At 39.3% G+C, this 20,330-nt stretch overlaps 1 long non-coding RNA gene across 2 annotated transcripts in view; it reads right to left on the reverse strand.

Moving 5' to 3' along the window:
- Positions 1 to 10,990: 10,990 nt before the first annotated feature.
- The window catches only part of LOC149133255 (uncharacterized), a 23,059-nt gene continuing 13,719 nt past the window's right edge, over positions 10,991 to 20,330 (reverse strand). For both annotated transcript variants that reach the window (XR_016243640.1, XR_016243641.1), the window contains exon 6: positions 10,991 to 11,302. This is a non-coding gene — a long non-coding RNA (uncharacterized LOC149133255). The remainder of the gene's footprint in view (positions 11,303 to 20,330) is intronic.

Genomic DNA, 20,330 nt, shown 5'->3' on the forward strand with positions numbered 1-20,330 from the left:
TAGATACATACACACATACATATATGCTCAATGCGCAAGCTGTTTGTACTGTATATTATCTGTATATATATATATATATATATATATATATATGTGTGATCGATTGATATATGAATATATGCAGTGATATAATATATGCATATATACATACATACATGCATACATTCATTTATACAACTATCCATACATACACACGCGCGCACGCGCAAAAATATATGCATGCATTACTCAGATACATAAAAACAAACATATATGCACAATGCCTTCACATATACGCTTATATGCGTATATATATGTATATATATATATATATATATGCATGTATCTATCTAGCTATATATGTATATATCTGCATGGATATACATATATATATACATACACACATACACACATGAGTGAACACACGCATCCATATGTATATAAGCATGTAGAAATTAAGTGAGGTCACACACCCATATATGTGTATACATGTACACACACACACACACACACATACACACACACACATACACACACACACACTCACACACACACACATGCAGTAGATATGTCAATAAACAACAACTGGAACTGGACTGATGTAGTTATGAGTAAATGGAAGGATATACAAGAATATTGAAAAGAACGGAAATAAAAAGGAATAAGACATGAGAAAATGAAGATTAAATAGAAGCAAAAGAAGAGGACGACGACGACGACGACGACGACGACGACGACGACGACGACGACGACGACGACGACGAAGAAGAAGAAGAAGAAGTAGACAATGACGATGATGATGATGATGGAGGTGGTGGTTGTAATGATAGTGGTGATAATGATGATGATGATGAAGCAGAATAAGAAAAAGAGGAGGGAGAACATGAAGTAAAAGAAGCATAAGATGATGATGATGATAATGATGATGATGATGATTATACCGATGAAAAAAAAAGAAGTAGAAGTGGGGCTAGAAAAGATAAGAAGAAGAATATGAAGCACAAGGAGAAAAAGAAAGAGAGAAGTAGTAGGAGGAAAAAATGATAAAGAATGTGAAGAATAAGGAGGAGAAGAAGAGAAAAATATAAAGAAGTAAAAGAAGAAAAGCAGAAAAAGAAAACGAGATGGGAGAAAAAAAAAGACGACGCGAAAGAAGATGAAGAAGAAAAAAAATAAGAAGAGAAGAAGAATTGTTATAATAAGAAAACAATGAAGGATGAGAATAAAAAGTACGTTCGAAGGTGACAATGTTCAGATTTATATTATGGAAGACTGTAGAGGAGGGCGGCAACATTGAGCGCTTGTTACTTCTGTCGTCAAATAGAAACAGAATATTTTCCTTTATCAGTGAATAATAATACGAAAGCAGATATTGTCAATCAGGAATTACATTGCTGGCATACACATGCATTCATGCATACATGAGTATATATATCCACACATTGATACGCATATATATTTATACAATTGCATATACACATATATCTAAATAGATATACTGAAAGGCCCGCATACACATACAATCATACATATAAAGGTAAATACTTTGTGTGTTTCTGTGAAAACTTACAAATGCATACAAAAGCACACAAGTACCTCTCTCACATTCCCTTTCCATCTATCCATGTATCTATCTATCTATCTATCTATCTATCTATCTATCTATCTATCTATCTGTATGTATGTATATATATGCATATACACACATACATACATATTTACATACACACACATATACATATGTATAAGTATACACACACATGTGTATATATATGTGTATAGGTGTATATATGCACATGCATATTATATATACATGCATACACAGAAACACACGCACACGCATACACGTATATTTATTCATAGATTGTTATATATTCATTCAAAAAAACCTCTTCAATATAATCACACCAATTACAGATAAAGTAGCGAATACCATGACGGAATCTGGCTCGCATTCATACACAGTGACTTCTAGACTTATATAGCTTACATGCCAACATGTCTGTATACATACATACATACATACATACATACACACATACATACGTACATACAAACATACATACATACACACATGCATGCATACATACATATACACACGCAAATACATACACATAGATAAAAGACGCGCGGAGTTAATAAACTAGCGGGGCAGTCATTGCAAAGCTACTGTTGCAAAATAGGCATCGCTGCGGAAATGTTAAAACAAACCACTAGAATAGACGAATGGCACTGATAGTACTATCGCCTATCTTTAGAGATTATTCATATATAACTGCTGCCTCATTTCTCTAGCTTCTACTTATTTCTCAGCTTACCGTTAATCAACGTTACTCATCTGTATCATCATCCCATTGCTGCCGCCGTTGCTGCTGTCATCACCATAATCATTTTCGTCATTAGCAGTTCTAATCTCGTCCGGGGTCAACCTTGCCTTCCAATTTCTCCCCTTCTTCACTTCATAGCGCTCTGATCTATTTGGTCTGTTGGGATCATGAGGCGGTCTGAATTACAGGAAATCGAGAGAATAATTATATACTGAATTTCTTTGTTCTACATATCTCTTCTATATATTTGAATTTGTCAGTAATAGTTTAAATGGGGTAGAAATTTTGCTATAAACATTCTTCGAGTTGATGGTTGGGATTGAAAAAGCAAAGTATCATATCAAAATTGTATAGCATGAGCTGATAACTAAGTAGGTCGGCTGACAATCTCCCTACCCTTTATTCTAGTCAAATATTGTTAGCTTTAACTATCATGTATATATCCCTTAAAATGAGGACGCATGGCCTAGTGGTTAGGGTGTTGCACTCACGATTGCGAGGTCGTTGTTACAGTTCTTAAACCGGGTGGTGCGTTGTGTTCTTGAGCAGAAACACTTCATCTCCCGTTGCTTTGCGATCACTTCGACACCTGACGCGTGGTACACCGTGCACCTCTTCAGGCAATGTCAATTCGACGCAGGGAGTCGGGTAATGTACAGCACTTACATTTGATCACTATAAATAAATCAATCGTGCAGGTCGTTCGGCAAAATCTGAACGCTCATACGGCATTTTCGATGGGAGAGACCATCAAAACGTTCTCTATTCTAAGCAGTATGGTATATCTTTCACACACACACACACACACACACACACACACACACACACACACACACACACACACACACACACACACACACGCACACACACACACACACACACACACGCACACACACGTGTGTGTGTATGTATGTATGCATATTATATATGTGTGAGTCTTTGTGTTTGTATTTGCACTGGACCAATCTCTGCAAGGGAGAGACCATCAAAACGTTCTCTATTCTAAGCAGTATGGTATATCTTTCACACACACACACACACACACACACACACACACACACACACACACACACACACACACACACACACACACACACACGCACACACACACACACACACACACACGCACACACACGTGTGTGTGTATGTATGTATGCATATTATATATGTGTGAGTCTTTGTGTTTGTATTTGCACTGGACCAATCTCTGCAAGGCCATCCATGCAGTTCCAGATCTTTGCAACTCTAAAACAGTGCACTTATCTCACTTGGACCAATGTCACAAAGATAGCCAAACTGAAGACTGAAAATGGTAAGTGAATAAAGGTCAAAAAAGAACATCTATAACACTATACGCTGATGATATTCCAGCAAAATCCGATTTGGAACAAGCTTTACTTTCATTTGTTATGCTTACCGAATTAGAGGAAAAATCTTTAGAGGAAGACTCTTCAGAAGAAGATCTCGTGGAAGCAACCAACGTCCTGCCAAACGGTGAAACACATACAGAGAACAACATAACTGCGTAAATCTTGAACAACATAACTGCGTAAAGAAGTTCTGTCACACCTGCACAGTTTACTACTTAATTGCTGGCAGCATGAAGAAAGCATGGAACCAATCAATGATGCATTCTTTCTCCTACCCTTTTCGGAATATATTTTACTACTTCATCATGCATTCAGAAGAAGTGAACACACTTTCAGAGGACGTGAAGATGGAATTTACGTTAAGACTAGTCCCACAGCGAAGTAGCATTCCAGAGATTGATGGATAGTCTCATCAGAACTTGATATCTTTTCACGTTAGCCATTAGCGTCAAAAAAGACAGTGGTAATAGGCCGAGGAACAGACTCATCTCCAGTTATCAAACTGAATGGAAATACTCTGAATATTGTTGGGAAGCTTGTTTACTTGGGATCCACAATATGCAGTAGGCTAACTCTTGGCAAAGCTGCATGAGTACTCGCGTGGGAAAATGACACGCCTAAAACAAAGACTAAGATTTTGATCTACAAGACATGTGTCGTCTTAACTCTTCTTAATGGATGTGAGACATTGATGATATATTTAAGTCAAGAAAGAAATCTGAACAGCTTCCATTAGCGCTGTTTGAGGAAAATTCTTAGCATGAGAAAGCAAGACAAAATTTCCGCCACACATGTACTCTGGAGAGCAGAGGTTCTATCACTCCATCTCATGCTTAGATCCAGACGACTTAGATGGCTAGGGAATGTTACACGAATCTGCAAGCAAGTGTTGTATGGAGAACTTGCAAATGGAAAGAAGCTTAGGACACTCAGAAATGCGCTTTAAGGACTAATCTGAAACAACACTCAGAGAGTCCTCAATCAATAAAGTAAAATGAGAAGAATCAGCAAAGGACCACAAGTAGTGAAACGCTGTGCACAGATGTGCCAAAGCTAATGAAGATATCTGCATTCAACATGCTGAGGAGACAAGACAAAGACGTTAAGTGCATAATAGTGGTGGACACTTCAGCCTCAACATTGCTCTACTACAGCTACTGTCACAAATCATGTAGAATTTATGAGCCACGAAAGGCGCTGTTGAGAAAGAAGTTACGCGAAGAACATTATTTACGTTATTTACATTTGACGGATATTTGTCTTCATCTTGTTTGTTGTTAACACAACGTTTCGGCTGATATACCCCCCAAGTCTTCATCAGGTGTCTTGAGGAAATTTCGAACCTGGGTTCTCATTCCTAAGGTATTTTTCGATGTTATTATTATTATTATTATTATTATTATTATTATTATTATTATTATTATTATTATTATTGTTATTTTATGTTTGACTTTTGCTTTGCATTTGTACAAGCTGGATCCAAGTCTCACCCAGAGACCTCAAGAGACAACAAGTTAGAAGTTCATGTAGGTGTTATGCCTAGGGTACCATATATTTGGATTTGTACATAGTGTTGTTCTAGAGAATGTTTAAGAAACCATAAGAAAATTATGTTTGTTTTAAAATTTGAGATCACATAGACAGTATTTTACGTAGGATATGGATAGTTTCCATGAGCACTATCTTTTGAACTTCAGCCATTTTGGGGTTTCCTGGTATCTGAGCTAGGTTGTAATCAGACCGTTTCGCTGTCATTCCCAGGGCACCTATGACAATAGGTATTGTTTTAGTCTTCAGGTTCCACATTTTGCTAATTTCTATTTCAAGATCTTTATATTTGCTCAGTTTTTGGTAGGTCTTGACAGATACGTTTATATCGATTGGGACAGTCATATCAATGAGGAGGCATGATTTTTGTCTGAAGTCTTTCAGTATGATGTCTGGCCTATTTGCATCTATCTTTCTGTCAGTTTGAATGGTGAAGTTCCAGAGGAGTGCGATGTGATCATTTTCAAGTATTGGGGGTGGTTTGTGTTCCCACCAGTTTTTATCATGGGGCTATTATTATTATTATTATTATTATTATTATTATTATTATTATTATTATTATTATTATCATTATCATTATCATTATCATTATTATTATTATTATTATTATTATTATTATTATTATTATTGTTCAGTAGTTTTATTTTTATAACGTGCTTTCACTTCATTACCGAGCGCAGCTCTGTGCGCCTTGGGTATGTGCTGTGGTTTGCTGTGATGCTCTTATGGTTACTGTATTGAAAGTGTTTTGCGTAGGATGTGTGCAGTGCCTAGTAGTGCAATTTTTTGTATGTTATATATATTTGTAAGTCCTGGTGTTTTTGTTATGTATTTGTCTGAATATTTCTTTTATTATACCTAAGGCATTCGAGTTACCAGTGAACATATTGTGCAGCTCTATCATGCATGTTGAGATACTCTGTAGGTGCAAGAAGACTGCACATGGAGACAACATGATCAATGGTCTAATTTTGTTGTTGACATACACGACATATTGGGGAGCTGCCGTTCTTTAATATGTTGGTCTGGTAGTTTCTTGTAGGTAGGCATTTATCTTGGGCTGCTATGATACCCCCCCCCCTGTTTCTGATTTTAAGCCAGAAGGGGCTTTGTCAACATCGACATTATTCGCTCACTTTGGGTATCTGCCATTGAGAGGATTTTGTTGCCATTTATCAGTCAGAATATCTAAGGCAGCAGTTTTAGCACGGATTTCCATACGCTTAGCTTTTTCTGCGCTTGTTTCTAGTAGTCTAATTCTGGAATTTGTTGTATTTGGAATTCACTTAGATATTCCTTTGCCTGTTTTGTTACTGAGTATGATGCTTTCTTTGTTTTCATGTTTTGAGACAAGTTTTCACATCCAGTCCTCAGAGTTTTTCAGGTAGGTGTCTAGGCCAATTGTGGCAATCTTCATTGTTAATGCCAGTTGTAAAAGTCCACGGCCTCCCACTTTTCTTGGCAGATAAAGTCGTTCTATATCTGCCTTAGGGTGGTGCATTCTATTCATTGTCAACAGTTTTCGTATTTTTCTGTCAAGATTACATATTTCAGTAATTGACCAATCAATGATATTGAAACTGTAAGTCACGAGTGGTATGGCTAAAGCACTGATTGCTTCGATCCTGTTTTTGCATTCAGCTCTATCTTCAGTATTGCTCTCATCCTGCGATAACATTCTCTTCTGATCTTTTCCCTCATCACTGCAAGTTTGATTCCGTCCCCTTCAATTACCCCTAGGTATTTGTAGCTCTCCGCTGGTTCTAACTCCTTTATGACATTCTGCTGGTCAAGGTTAACGTTAAATATTTCTGTCAATTTTCTTTTGATAAAGGTAGTTTTTGCACATTTATCGAGGTCAAATTGCATCCCGATGTCATCACTGAATTATTTAACAATCGCTAGTAAGCCCTTGAGTTGTTGGTCATATTTTTGCAAATAGCTTTAAATCATCCATGTAAATGAGATGATTTATATTTTTATCAAACATTTTATAACCGTACTGTGCATCATTGAGCAATTTTGAGAGAGGTATAAAGGCTACACAAAAGAGGAGTGGTGATAGAGAGTCACCCTGGAAAATTCCACATGAAATTCTTACATCTCCAGCATTTAGAGATTCATTGTCACTGTTCAAAGTCAGTGTGCTTCTCCATGATCTCATACTTACAGACAAAAAATTTCGCAGTGTAGGAGCTATTTCATACATTTCCAGACATTTCTTAATCCAGCTATGTGATAGGCTATCAAAAACTTTTTTATAGTCTATCCAGGCTATTGACAAGTATTTGTGACTATCTTCTAAGATCATGTTATTGATGAGTAACTGATCTTTACAACCATAAGATCCACGTTTACATCCTTTTTGCTCATTAGGGAATATGCTACTTTCTATTAAAAAATATAGGTATATTCAGTCAGGATAGATGTTAGCGTTTTATACATTGTTGTTAAGCAGGTTATGGGTCGATAATCTTTTGGTTCATTTGTTTTTCATTTTTTGGAAGTAGGAATGTTAAACCATTAACTAGCCAAGAGGGGATCATACTAGAATGCTGCAAAACATGGTTGTAAAGTTTTGTTAGTAGTTCATGACTCTCTGGGAAGGCATTCAACCAAAAGTTCTGTTGGGTCAATTTCTGTGTGACTTTCTTCATCTATTTGATTTTCATCTGCCTTAGTGTTTATGGTTGGTTCAGAGAGTATTTCACTTTGCTTATCAGTTATATTAACTCTTTCAATCATTACTGCATTTTCATCAGCCCTGGGCTGGTCTATAATTATTTCCTCTGTAGTATCTTCCTTAGCTGCAGCTTCATTCTTTTTATCTCTTACTGCTTGTTTAATTTGATCAATCTCTACTTCAGTTAGTAATTTTTTTTCATAATGTTTCTTCTGACGTTGGCAAGTTTGTTACTGTCTATGTAGTGTCTTACTTCAAGGTGTTTCTGTCTCCAGTTTAAGTAAGTTTGTACAGTATTAGATTTATTTGTGAGGAAATATATGGCATGGTAGAAGGCCGTAAGAACTTCTTAATTATCTTCTCTAGACCATTTTCATTCTTTTTCTTTTGGTTGTTTCATGACGAGCATGGATAGCCATCTGTTGGAATATTCCGGTTGTGGGGTACTTCCAGCTCCTGTGTTTCGGGAAGATTTGAACCAATAGCTGATTTTTTGTCTCGAATCTGGCTTCTCATTCGAGTACGTGGCCTTTTGTTATCCGGTCGATGATAATTCCGGTTTGTATTTTGCTTTGTTAACAGTGGGGCATGACGAGCTTCGACGTTGGCATTAGGGGACGGATCTGTCTGTTTAGGGTTAATTTTTTGAGACAACAATATCTCCGAGTTCTCTGCATGTAAACATTGCTCGTAATGTAGCTTCTTAAGACTAACAGATCTATATCGAGTACGTGGCCCTTTGTGATCCGGTCGACGACCAATCTGGTTTGTAATTTGCTTTGTTATCATTGAGGCATGACGAGCTTCGACGTTGACGTTAGGGGACGGATTTGTGTGTTTAGGGTAAATTTTCTTGAGACAACACCGTCACCGAGTTCTCTGCATGTAAACATTGCTCGTACCGTAGCTTCTTAAGACTAACGGATTTGCATTCATCTGTATTTTTTTTTGTTGATAGGTTTATCTCCGAGCATAGTTTTTTGTGGTGTTTTAAAACTTATGAATAGTTCACTCTGTGTTAGTTCGAAAAATAAAAAAAAATGAAAAAGAAAAAGTTTTGTTTTTGGTTTTTGCTTCGTCTGTGACAAGTGTTTTCATATACGTTAATGTGTGTTCTGTAAATTTCACGTAGTTGTGTAAACATTGAGATGTATGTGTAGTCCTATGGGAATCAAAATGTATTTATGATTGTGTAGACATTCGAGTGCATGCGTAATTACTCAGTTTATGTACTTACTGTTTTGTTCCATTTACATTTTATAATTTGTAAACTTTCCGGTGTTGACTTCATGTGTGTGTTTCACACATGTCTCACTGAGACATCGTGTAGCGGAGAAACTGTGCTTTGTATGGCAGTAAAATTTCGTGTTTTTAAAAAATTATTTTCGTTAAAAGACCGCTTCCTTCATGTCTTCCACAGGTTCCTTTATTTAATGCCATCGATGTTATTGGATTAGATTTGTTTCTGAATGTGTAGCGCGTCCATGTTGTTGTTGTTGTTGTTGTTGTTATTATTATTATCATTAGTGCATATGGCGTAGGTTATGAGCGCGGGCTACTAACCCCAAGATTCCGAGTTCGATTCCAGGCAGTGACCAGAATAATGATAATGATGATGATGATGATGATGATGATGATGATCATAATAATAATAATAATAATAATAATAAATGCCCGGATGTTGTACCAGGCAGTGGCTCTCATGGCTTCTTAATTGATTAGAAGTGTTATCATCTACATTGTTTTGTTTTGGTATAAAAGATGGGCTACAGCAAATTTTCTGCTTAATACCACAGATTTGCTTGTCAGTTGTTTGACCTTAACCAGTTGAGCATGTCCCTTGGTGGCTGGCGATTCCCTCCGAACACATTGCGTATATAGTCACCGCATACAACAGTGTTAAGTTATTGGATACACCAGTTTACATGTTAGACACATTCCTGGGACAGGTATGTAGACATCAAAGTTTTGTAGGTATGTACTTCTTCGTTATGGAAACGCAATATACTATAAGGTATACTAAATGTTTTCATAAGTCAGTACTTCGTTCTGTTGCATCAGAAGTGCTCTATATAAGCAATGAGTTCGGAGGGAATAGTGGGTTAAATGAGTGCTAAAGAAGAGGCAACAAACCCTGGAATAAGGTATGTACACTCATTACCCACTTTTGTCTTCGATCACATTGTCTGTTTATACCCGATGTCTCGATACGAAACGTAGGAAAAATCAATGCTGATACAGGTCAGTGGACAGATAGAAAGGTGTGCCAAGAATATTAATCCTAATTTCCTAATTTTTCCCTTCTATCAATGTTCACAGAACACCTCAATACAACAAAGAATGAATAAAGAGGCAACTTTCATCAATAAATATCTTCCACGACTAAATATGAACACGTAACATAATTTAGAACACTACTAACCTTCCATTTAATACCACCAACCCCCATACTTCCCATACACCATTCACATTACAGATCTAGATCTACCCTAATTGCACCAAATCCAGAACTACTTACCTCCCTTACACATAATCCTTTTACTCAGGGACTAGTAGACCTAACACCGTTCAGTATTCGGTGTGCATTCAAAGCAATGATTAGTAACTTTACGAAACCGGTATGCTTTTGAATCTCTTTAACAACTCACAATAATGACTTTTATTACTTTTATTCCTACCTCAGTTCATCTAATTGTATATACCTATCGTTATTTTCATAAAAAGCCTTTACTTTTTTTGATTTCCAATGTGCATTTTCGCTTATTTTTCTTCTTACTTCCCCCCCATATATATATATATATATATATATATATATATATATATATATATATATATATATATATATATATATATATATATATATATATATATATATATATATATATATGCGCATATGTGTGTGTATATATATAATGTATGTATATATAAAGAAAGAGAGGAAGAGGGAGAGAGGAGAGAGACGTGGATGGAAAGAGGTATAAAGAGAAGAAAGATGTAGATGATACTTATTTCTTTAACACATCTCAGGTACCCCCATTTGAAAATATATATTATAGTACTGAATAAACAAGGCAAAACTAATGTTAGTTTTAATCATTTTATTCAGAATGTCATTGAATTTTATTTTGAATTTTATTTTTTCTTAGCATTGTTGTAAACCGCACAATTTTTATTTATTTACTTTGGTCATTGAATTTTAAGATAAGAAGTGTGGTAGGGGGTCTGTTCTCTATAATCAACACCAAACACCACATAACTATTATGCAGTTCTTCCACATAGCTTATTGCTGCTTTCTCAGAATCGGTAGAGTGTCTGAGAATTGCTTTGTGCAACATAGTTATAGCACTTTATATTGACCATTCCAATCACATCTCTGACAAGCGGCTTCAAATATCTGGAAACGAATATAAAAACTAAATCGAACCTTATGTATACAGAAAGCATATCGATCAAGGGATCACACAAAATCGAATGTAAGTATTTATTGTATATTTCAGAATTTTTGAAAGTCAGTTTATTACTTATGCTCACGGTTTCGTGAATGTTTCAAGCAAGCACCGAATGTTTGGCCGTTTTGTATATATGAAGAAACTTGTTGGCAAATTAATATTAATTATGACTATTTGTACAAAGACTGGAATGCATGCTATTTTTTCTATAAATAGTTAAATTAAATGAAATTGAAATATAATTTGACACGAATGCAAAGAATGAAAATATACAAAAGGAAAAGGAAACAAAAAATATCTATTCTGAGATGTATTTAGTAATGAAGATTTATTAAAATCATATTAAGTGACAGATATGTGCAACATGCTTCGTCAGAAGAAGCCCAACTAGAACAATAGAAGACAATCACAAACAGACAGAAAAACATACACGAAAATACATAAAATATTTATAAACAGCATATCTATCTATCTATCTATCTATCTCTATGGACGGACGGTAGACGTGTCGGTAGACGTGTCGGCTCTGTAAGTTTTGCCTTTTTCATGTTTTAAAAAGTTTGTTTGTAAAATTTATTTTATATACAAAGTTGTATAACAACTTGTAGACTCTCTGGTGCAAGTTTTTTGCGACGGAAATCTGCCCTGTGTGGCACATTTCCAGGATATAAAAACCAATTTCGGCTTTCTAGCCATTTTTTTTTTTGAGACGATGGCGTCTTGTAGCCATGAAAATTTTTGTGAAACGAACGCTGCAGTCTGCAGTGTTTCGTTCGAAAAAGAATTTCCTAGTCTTCCTTCCTCACAGTTAAAGGAGAGAATGGAGAAAAAGAAAGACTCTGCTGCTACAGCAGTCTTGCCTGCCAACGTAACCAGTGACAACAACAACAACAACAACAACAACAACAACAACAACAACAACAGGGACACAAATGTCCTTGCTAACAAAACCACTGTCCTCACCACTGATACCACCACTACCGCCACCACCACCACAACGAACTTTGCTGAGGCTTTGAAGCCTAGGAAAAGAATTTTGAATATATCGAAAGAGAAATTACTTGCATGCAAAAGCATGCTAAGTAAAAAGGACGTTACAGTCCATCTTCAAACGCCCGCGGACTTTAAGATAAACATCGAAAAAAAAACTATCATCTACAGAACCATTAATTTAAAGACAAAGACAGTGGAAAAATTCACCCAAGAAAATGTTGAGAGATGCTTAAAGCCGATTTGGTCTTACAAGACTTACATAACGAGAGGTTTGAAATTCGGAACGATAGAAGTAAGACTAGACAGCGAGCAGCGAGCGAAGGACCTCTCCACTAAGTCATTACAGCATGAGAACCTGCTCATGATCCCTACGTACCTTGGTCGTAGGGTTACGAAAATAAAAATTTCGAATGTGCCTCCTGAAATTGAGGAAGAATGGCTAGTATCTGCCATATGTCTAGGCATAGAGGAGGAGATAAACATACTAGAAGCATCTACCGTTTGCAATCAAAACTGGATTGGCCAGGAATTTCAACTCCTGGTACAAATTGATCCAGCAAACTGGGAAAAAATTCCACATAGAATCCAATTAACTGAGGATTCAATTTTTCATGTTTTCGTCGAAGGCAGAAGGCCAGTTTGCTACGTTTGTAGTAGCAAAACTCACCTTCAAAAAACATGCCCAGTAGCCCAGAAGAAAAGGCAACAACAACGGCAACAATACAAAGAAAAACAACAACAACAACAACAACCACAAGAAAAGCACAAGAAAAAAACAGCATTACTGCCTACACCGCCATATGCACAACTGGTCAAGCAGTTGTACAACGAAATGGAAAAACGCCAGCAGCCAGCAACACAGCCGAACCAAACAAAAACACCACCAGTACCACCAAGAACAGAATCAGCACCATCACCACCACCAACACCAACAACAACAACCCCACAAGAAGGGAACACGAAAAAGACTCCCACTCCACCCCCAAAAACCAAAACACCACATCCCAACTGTCACGAAACAGCACCAACACCACCAACAACAAAATCAACCCACACAAAAATAGACCCCAACACCCTTCCCCTCCCACCCTCCGATTCCTCCAACATGTCAGATGAAGATGACACAGAGGCTTGGCAAGTGGCCACGGGGGGAAGAAGAAAAAGGGGGAAAAAAGAACGGAAAAACAAACAAACAAAGCGGGGAGGTTTACCAGCCCCGAAACCAACACATCCACAGAAAACAAAAACACCAACACAAACGCACCAACACAGAACCCCACAACAAGTTTGACAGCGATAAACACAAACAGTCTAGACCTAATGAAATTCATTAGGTCAAACACTAACATAACAGATAATGACACGAAAACAAGCAATCACCCACGCACAACACCACCACAACACATTAAAATCATACATGTAACACGGAGCACATACAATACACTGAAATCTCTCTACCCGGATACAGTAGGGAGATTCCAAAAATATTCATCAAAAAAACTATACAAAAACCTTCTGAGAGAAGGTTGTGAGGCCAAGAGCCAAGAACTTTCGGACAGTAAGTAACTCTCTCTCTCTCTCCTTTCGTGTGTAAAACACAAATTTTGATAGAATCATGGTGAAGATTGGCTGTGTAAATGTACGTGGCTTGGGGTCGCCTTGGAAACAAGGGTACCTCTTAAATGACATCAAGTCACACAATTTAGATATCATAGCCATTAGTGAGACCAGACTCCATGAACCGCGGGCCCTAAAGTCCATGTTTGGCGGACAGTTTAACGTTTATTTTTCTCCCTGTCTGCCGAGGATGGGCGGTAGTGGCACGGCGGTTCTTTTTCGCAAGAGTCTGGATCTCCAAGTAAAGACGATATTTACGGACCCGGAGGGTAGACTGGTTGTCCTAGATGTGGACGGCAGCGATGGAGGCGCTTTTCGGTTGCTGGCAGTTTATGTGCCTCCTTTAACAGGTCGGTCAGACTTCTTTCGACGTCTAGAAGTATTCCTGGGAACGTCTCGTCCCTTACTTTTAGTGGGGGATTGGAATGCTACCTTGGACACGCATCTAGACTACGTGGGGAGTGACAAAACTAGAAGGGGATGTAAAGGCCTCACAGACCTGCTCAGACGCTTCCAGTTGTCTGACAGGTACCGACTCGACCACCCAAATGTGCCAACGTGGACTTGGAGCAACCGCATGGGGTCGTCGAGGTCGTATCTAGATAGGATAGTGTGCAGGACAAGAGATAGGGATAGTTTAGGATGTCCACAGTTCCACATAGTCAGCTACACGGATCACAAACTTGTGACGTGTACGCTAGACTTAGATAAGGCACATAGGCAGGGTCCCGGTTACTGGAAACTAAACGCGTCTTTCCCGTCGAGACAGGTTTTCAGAGACCGGATTAGCACGTTAGTAAAGAGGGCTTTGACGGGAGCCATCGTCAACAACAAATGGTGGTTTGCCCTCAAGAGAGCAGTAAGGGCGGAAGCAATAAGGTATAGCAGGGCACTAGCTGTAGAGAGGAACAGAGTAGAGGGGGAGCTAGTGATAAAGTTAGAAGAGGCATTGCGAAGTGGCATCGCATCCGACGTTTTAGCGGCGAGGTTGGCCCTCGACCAACACTTCAATGCTAAACACGAAGGGTGTGCTGTCAGGGCAAGAATGCGTGCTCTGAGGAATGAAGTTGTTGGAGCCGCACGAGAGGCCCGGGTGGCGGAGGCGCAGCGGGGTAACAGAGCCACCATCCGGTCTCTGGTAGACGAACAGGGGCGCGAATTGCTCGAGCCGAGCAAGATGTGCGAGGCGTTTCAGCGGCATTTTGCCCGACTGTTCGGGAGGAGTGGCGAGCGAGAAGGCAGGGTGGACTTTAGTGCCTACCTGCACAGCTTGCCACGACTCTCGGCAAGAGAGGCGGAGTGCTGCGAAGGGGTCATCACGGCGGAGGAGGTGAGGGACGCGATGGCGGGTTGCTCGACGGACAAATCTCCGGGTTTGGATGGTCTGCCCTACGAGCTTTACAACTGTATGCCAGACTTGTTTGGAGAAGTCTTGGCGGCCGTGTACTGCAAATGGCAGCAGAACGGGAGCATTCCCGGTTTTGTGAGCCGAGGAGCGGTAACGCTGCTGAAGAAAGATCCAAACAAGGGGGACGCCATAGATAACTTTAGGCCCATCACTCTGCTCAATGCAGACATGAAAATTTTGGCCAAGGTGTTAGCCAAGCGGTTGGCGCTTGTCATCGAGAAACTGGTCGGCACGGAGCAGACGTGCGCCGTGCCGGGCCGGAGCATCCATGACAACCTCCATCTGATGCGCTACATCATAGAGAGGGTAGTTAAGGAACCTGGCATGGGTGGGGCCCTGATCAATTTGGATCAATCCAAAGCTTTCGATAGGGTAGACCATCGATACTTGGAGGCCGTCCTCGAAGCGGCCGGCTTCGGTCCCGTTTTCCGCGGCTGGATGGCTGCCTTGTACACAGGCATCCGTTCGGTTGTTTGCGTCAATGGACGTCTATCGGGATCCGTCAACATTGCACGTTCGGTTCGTCAGGGATGCCCCCTGTCGCCGCTCCTGTACGTATTGACTCTCGAGCCACTACTGCGGAAGCTGGCGACGCTGAGGGGCATCCCGCGAGAACTGGGGTGCGGGACGAGCGTGTCGGCATACGCGGACGACATCACCGTCATAGCGTCTAGCCACGAGCACATCGAGCTTGTCGGCGAGACGCTGAAAGACTACGAAGCGGCGACGGGAGCGAAAATCAACCGGGATAAGTCGGTGGGTTTGCTGCTCGGCACCTGGAGAAGCAAGCCCATACCGTCCGGCAGCGCCTCAGTAGTGGGACGCTGGACGGACGGTCCGGTCAAGTTGCTCGGAGTCTGGTTCGGTCCGGACCTGCAAACGGAGAAGAACTGGGACGAGATAACGAGTAGGGTGGCCACTCTCTGCCGGCAATGGTCCGAGAGGAAGCTGTCCCTAAAAGGTCGTGCGGAGGTGGCGAACGCGTACATCGCGTCCGTCATCGAATACCGCCTGACCGTCGTGCCTTGTCCCGATCGCGCCATCACCGAAATGGAGCGCATCCTCTTCCGCTTTTTGTGGAAAGGAAGTGTTCCGATGGTGAGGCGATCCGTTTGTTGCCAACACCCGCTGAAAGGAGGGCTGGGCATGCCGTGGTTGATGATGCGCAGACATGCGCTGAGACTGCGACATCTCCGGCTCTACGTAGACGACGGTGAGCAGGTGTGGTCGCCGTTTGTGCGACGCGCTTTCCCGCAGCTCGTCTCCATGACCGAGCTGCAGTCGTGGATCAAAAAGAGGCCGAGGAATGGCGAATGGCACCGTGAGTGTCGCGTTGCTCTGCAACAACTTTGCCGTCCCGGGTCGACCTTGAGCGGCTGCATCACAACGAAGTCATTCTATAGGGGATTAGTGGAGGGCAGGTACGACGACGATCTCGGGCGAACCTGGGCGTCGACGAGGAATACCTGACCCGCCTGTTCAGGACGACTTTCGGGCCGGGACCTATGGACAACTTCCAGAGATCCCTGGCCTGGCAGTATTACCGAGAGGCGCTACCCGTTCGGGATAAGCTCTATAGACACGGCTCGCGAAATGCGGGGCCGACCTGCCCGAGATGCGGTCAGAGCGATGAAACCGTTCTGCACGCACTCGTGCAGTGTCCAACCATTTCGGAGCTGTGGGCTTATGTCGAACGACTGCTGTCACGTGTGGGACGAGTCGGTTTATCAACCGAGTCTATCGTCAATATCGTCACGCCTCCTTCCTTTAAACGGGAAGGAAGAGCTGTATTTATCGTACTTGTGGCTATGGCCAAAGAATGCATCTGGTGGACGCGTCTGAAAGGATTAGAGACAAATACTTTCCTCTCTGGTCAATCTCTCATCAACTTTTTCAAGTATCACTTGAAAAGGAAGGTGAGAGTAGAGAGGCAAGTGTTGTCTAGCAAATGTTTCGAAAAAAGATGGATACATGTAGCAAGAATGGCACGTATAAATGACGAAGCCACCTTGACCATGATTCTATAAAACGTTTTAAAATTTTGTAAACAGAGAGTTACTTACGTTTCTTGCTTAAATAAAAGAAATTTTATTTAACAAACTGTGACGCTAAAGACCGAGGTTACCGTGGTCTTTTCGTAGGTTTTTCTTTCCACGGATAACCTCCCCATTTATTGGGAATTTTTTGTATTATTTCGTATTTTTTGTAAATACCCCAAACGTTTTGCGATGTTTTTTTTTCATCGTTGTCCCCACTTTTGTTTTTTTTTTCTGCTTTGTTTTCGACCCCCTCGAAAAGAAAAACTCTACATTTGTATTTTGTCGCCTCTGTGTTGAGCCCTGTGTGGCTAATAAAGAAACCTATCTATCTCTTTGCTTGTCTGTCTGTCTATATAGATATATATTGATATGTGAGTTGTTTTGAGTCTTACTTCTAGCAATGCTAGTGCTGACTTTCTCCCTTTGTCACTTTAGTGACGATTTTACTTATGCTTTTTGGTTTTAAATTGCGACCAGCCACCTATATATATATATATATATATATATATATATATATATATATATATATATATATGTATGTATGTATATAGGTACGTATGTATATATATATATATGTATATATTCCTGATGAATCTCTGAAACTAGATAAAAGCGCTAAATAAATAATTATCCAAAATTTTGACTACCTTCTTTTTCTTAATATATACAATGTTTACACTACTTCAATATATATATATATATATATATCTCGTTCAGAGATTTAACATATATATATATATATATATATATAAATTAAGAAATGGAGTCAAACGGAGGTGTAATTCAAATCTTTATACTTCCTACATATGTTTCGAAGAAAACATTGATACTATTCGGGAGGGAATAAAATGATGTAAAACAATGAAATCATCTCGTCAGGGAAAAAAGAGAAACAAGACACATCAATAAACCATCTTAACCGAATATTATTACCGCGTATATGATGAAGGGGAACGATGGTAAGTTATTTAAAAAAAAAACCGTTAATAGATTTAACGTCAAAGGTAGTTTAGAGAAAGAGAAGGAGGAGAAAGAAAGAAATTAACAAAAAATTAAGAATGGACAAATATAGTGTGTTAGATGAATGGGAATAAAGCTTAAAGGCATGGAAATTCCGAGTTCGATTCCAAGCAGTGACCTGAATAATAATAATAATAATAATAATAATAATAATAATAATAATAATAATAATAATAATGATAATAATAACATCGAAAAATACCTTAGGAATGGGAACCCAGGTTCGAAATTTCTCCAAGACACCTGATGAAGGCTTGGGGGGTATATCAGCCGAAACGTTGTGTTAACAACAAACAAGATGAAGACAAATATCGCCAAATGTAAATGATGCACATAATGTACATAATTCCTCATCTCTTGAATATATATATATATTCAAGCAGCTTCATTCCGCACATTTCTCTCACCATTTCTCTCTCGGTCTTTAACAAAATTTATACACAAACACACACGCACACCCACACCCACACACACACACACACACACACACGCACGCACGCACGCACGCACGCACGCACGCACGCACACACACACACACACACACACACACACACACACACACACACACACACACACACACACACACAGAGTATATATATTCGATTAATGCGAGGGAGAGATGGAAGATACGAAAATGTTTATTGATCAATACAATTGTTTCGACCCATCTAGCTTCGATCCCGCACGGGTGGGATACTGAACAAGTGCTTTAGGAGTATCCGCCGGTGTAGATATGTCTCCTCAATTGATTAAACTAGTTAAAATAACGTTTGTTCCGCTAGTTTTCTTCTCGGTATGCGTATACAAAAGTAACAAATGAAGGGATACATAGAAGATCAGTAATAATTATCAGGTGCAAAAAATAAGCAAATACACAATACAGCAAAAAAAAAAAAAGTATTAAATATAACCGAGGAATCTGTGTATTTTGTGGACCAATGAGAACATCATTAATGGAATTTCTGAAAGACTGTCAAGATGCATACATGCTTATAAATGCACTTTTGCACAATGCAATGGGAATGAATTTGAGTAATTAACCAAATTAATAACCGTAATTTACTTTAAGGTATAGATAAATTAACTGTAACCTCCTCATTCCTATAAACGCAAAGTATCTATTTACTTTGCTGTGTGAGCGTATGTGCGCCAAACCACGCGTATGTTTATCGTTTTATCTTCATGTATGTTTGTACGAGCGAGTGTACGTGCGCCATACAACTTAAGAGAGAGCGTTTATACATCCATATCTGTTAACGGTTATATTTATTACTTTTTTCGCTGTATTGTGTATTTGTTTCTTTTTGCATTTGATTTTCATTGATCTTCTATTATAATGAAGTTGTATCCCTTAATTTGTTGCTTTTGTATACACATAGCGAGAAGAAAACTAGCGGAACAGACATTTCTTAACGAGATACATTTCTTAACGAGATACAACTGAAGAGACACATCTACACCGGCGGATACTCCTAAAGCAGCTGTTCAGTATCCCACCCGTGAAGGATCGATGCTGGATGGGTCGAAATAGTTGTAGTGATCAATAAATATTCTCGTATCACCCATCTTCCGTCACTCTCATTAATCAAATACCTAACGAACACTGAAAGGGAACATGCTTTGCTGGTAAGCTACCAGGTGTATACCAGACGATTTATTATCTAATATATATATGTATAAACATGTACACACACACACACACACACACACACACACACACACACACACACACACACACACACACACACACACACACACGTATGTATGTTTGTATGTATGCATATCTATCTATCTATCTATCTATCTATCTATCTATCTATCTATCTATCTATCTATCTATCTACCTACCTATCTATATATCTATCTATCTATATTTGAAGAGCATGCACACTTACA

Source organism: Octopus bimaculoides, chromosome 11 (genome assembly GCF_046866305.1).
Source record: "Octopus bimaculoides isolate indiv1 chromosome 11, ASM4686630v1, whole genome shotgun sequence".
NCBI classification, from domain to species: domain Eukaryota; kingdom Metazoa; phylum Mollusca; class Cephalopoda; order Octopoda; family Octopodidae; genus Octopus; species Octopus bimaculoides.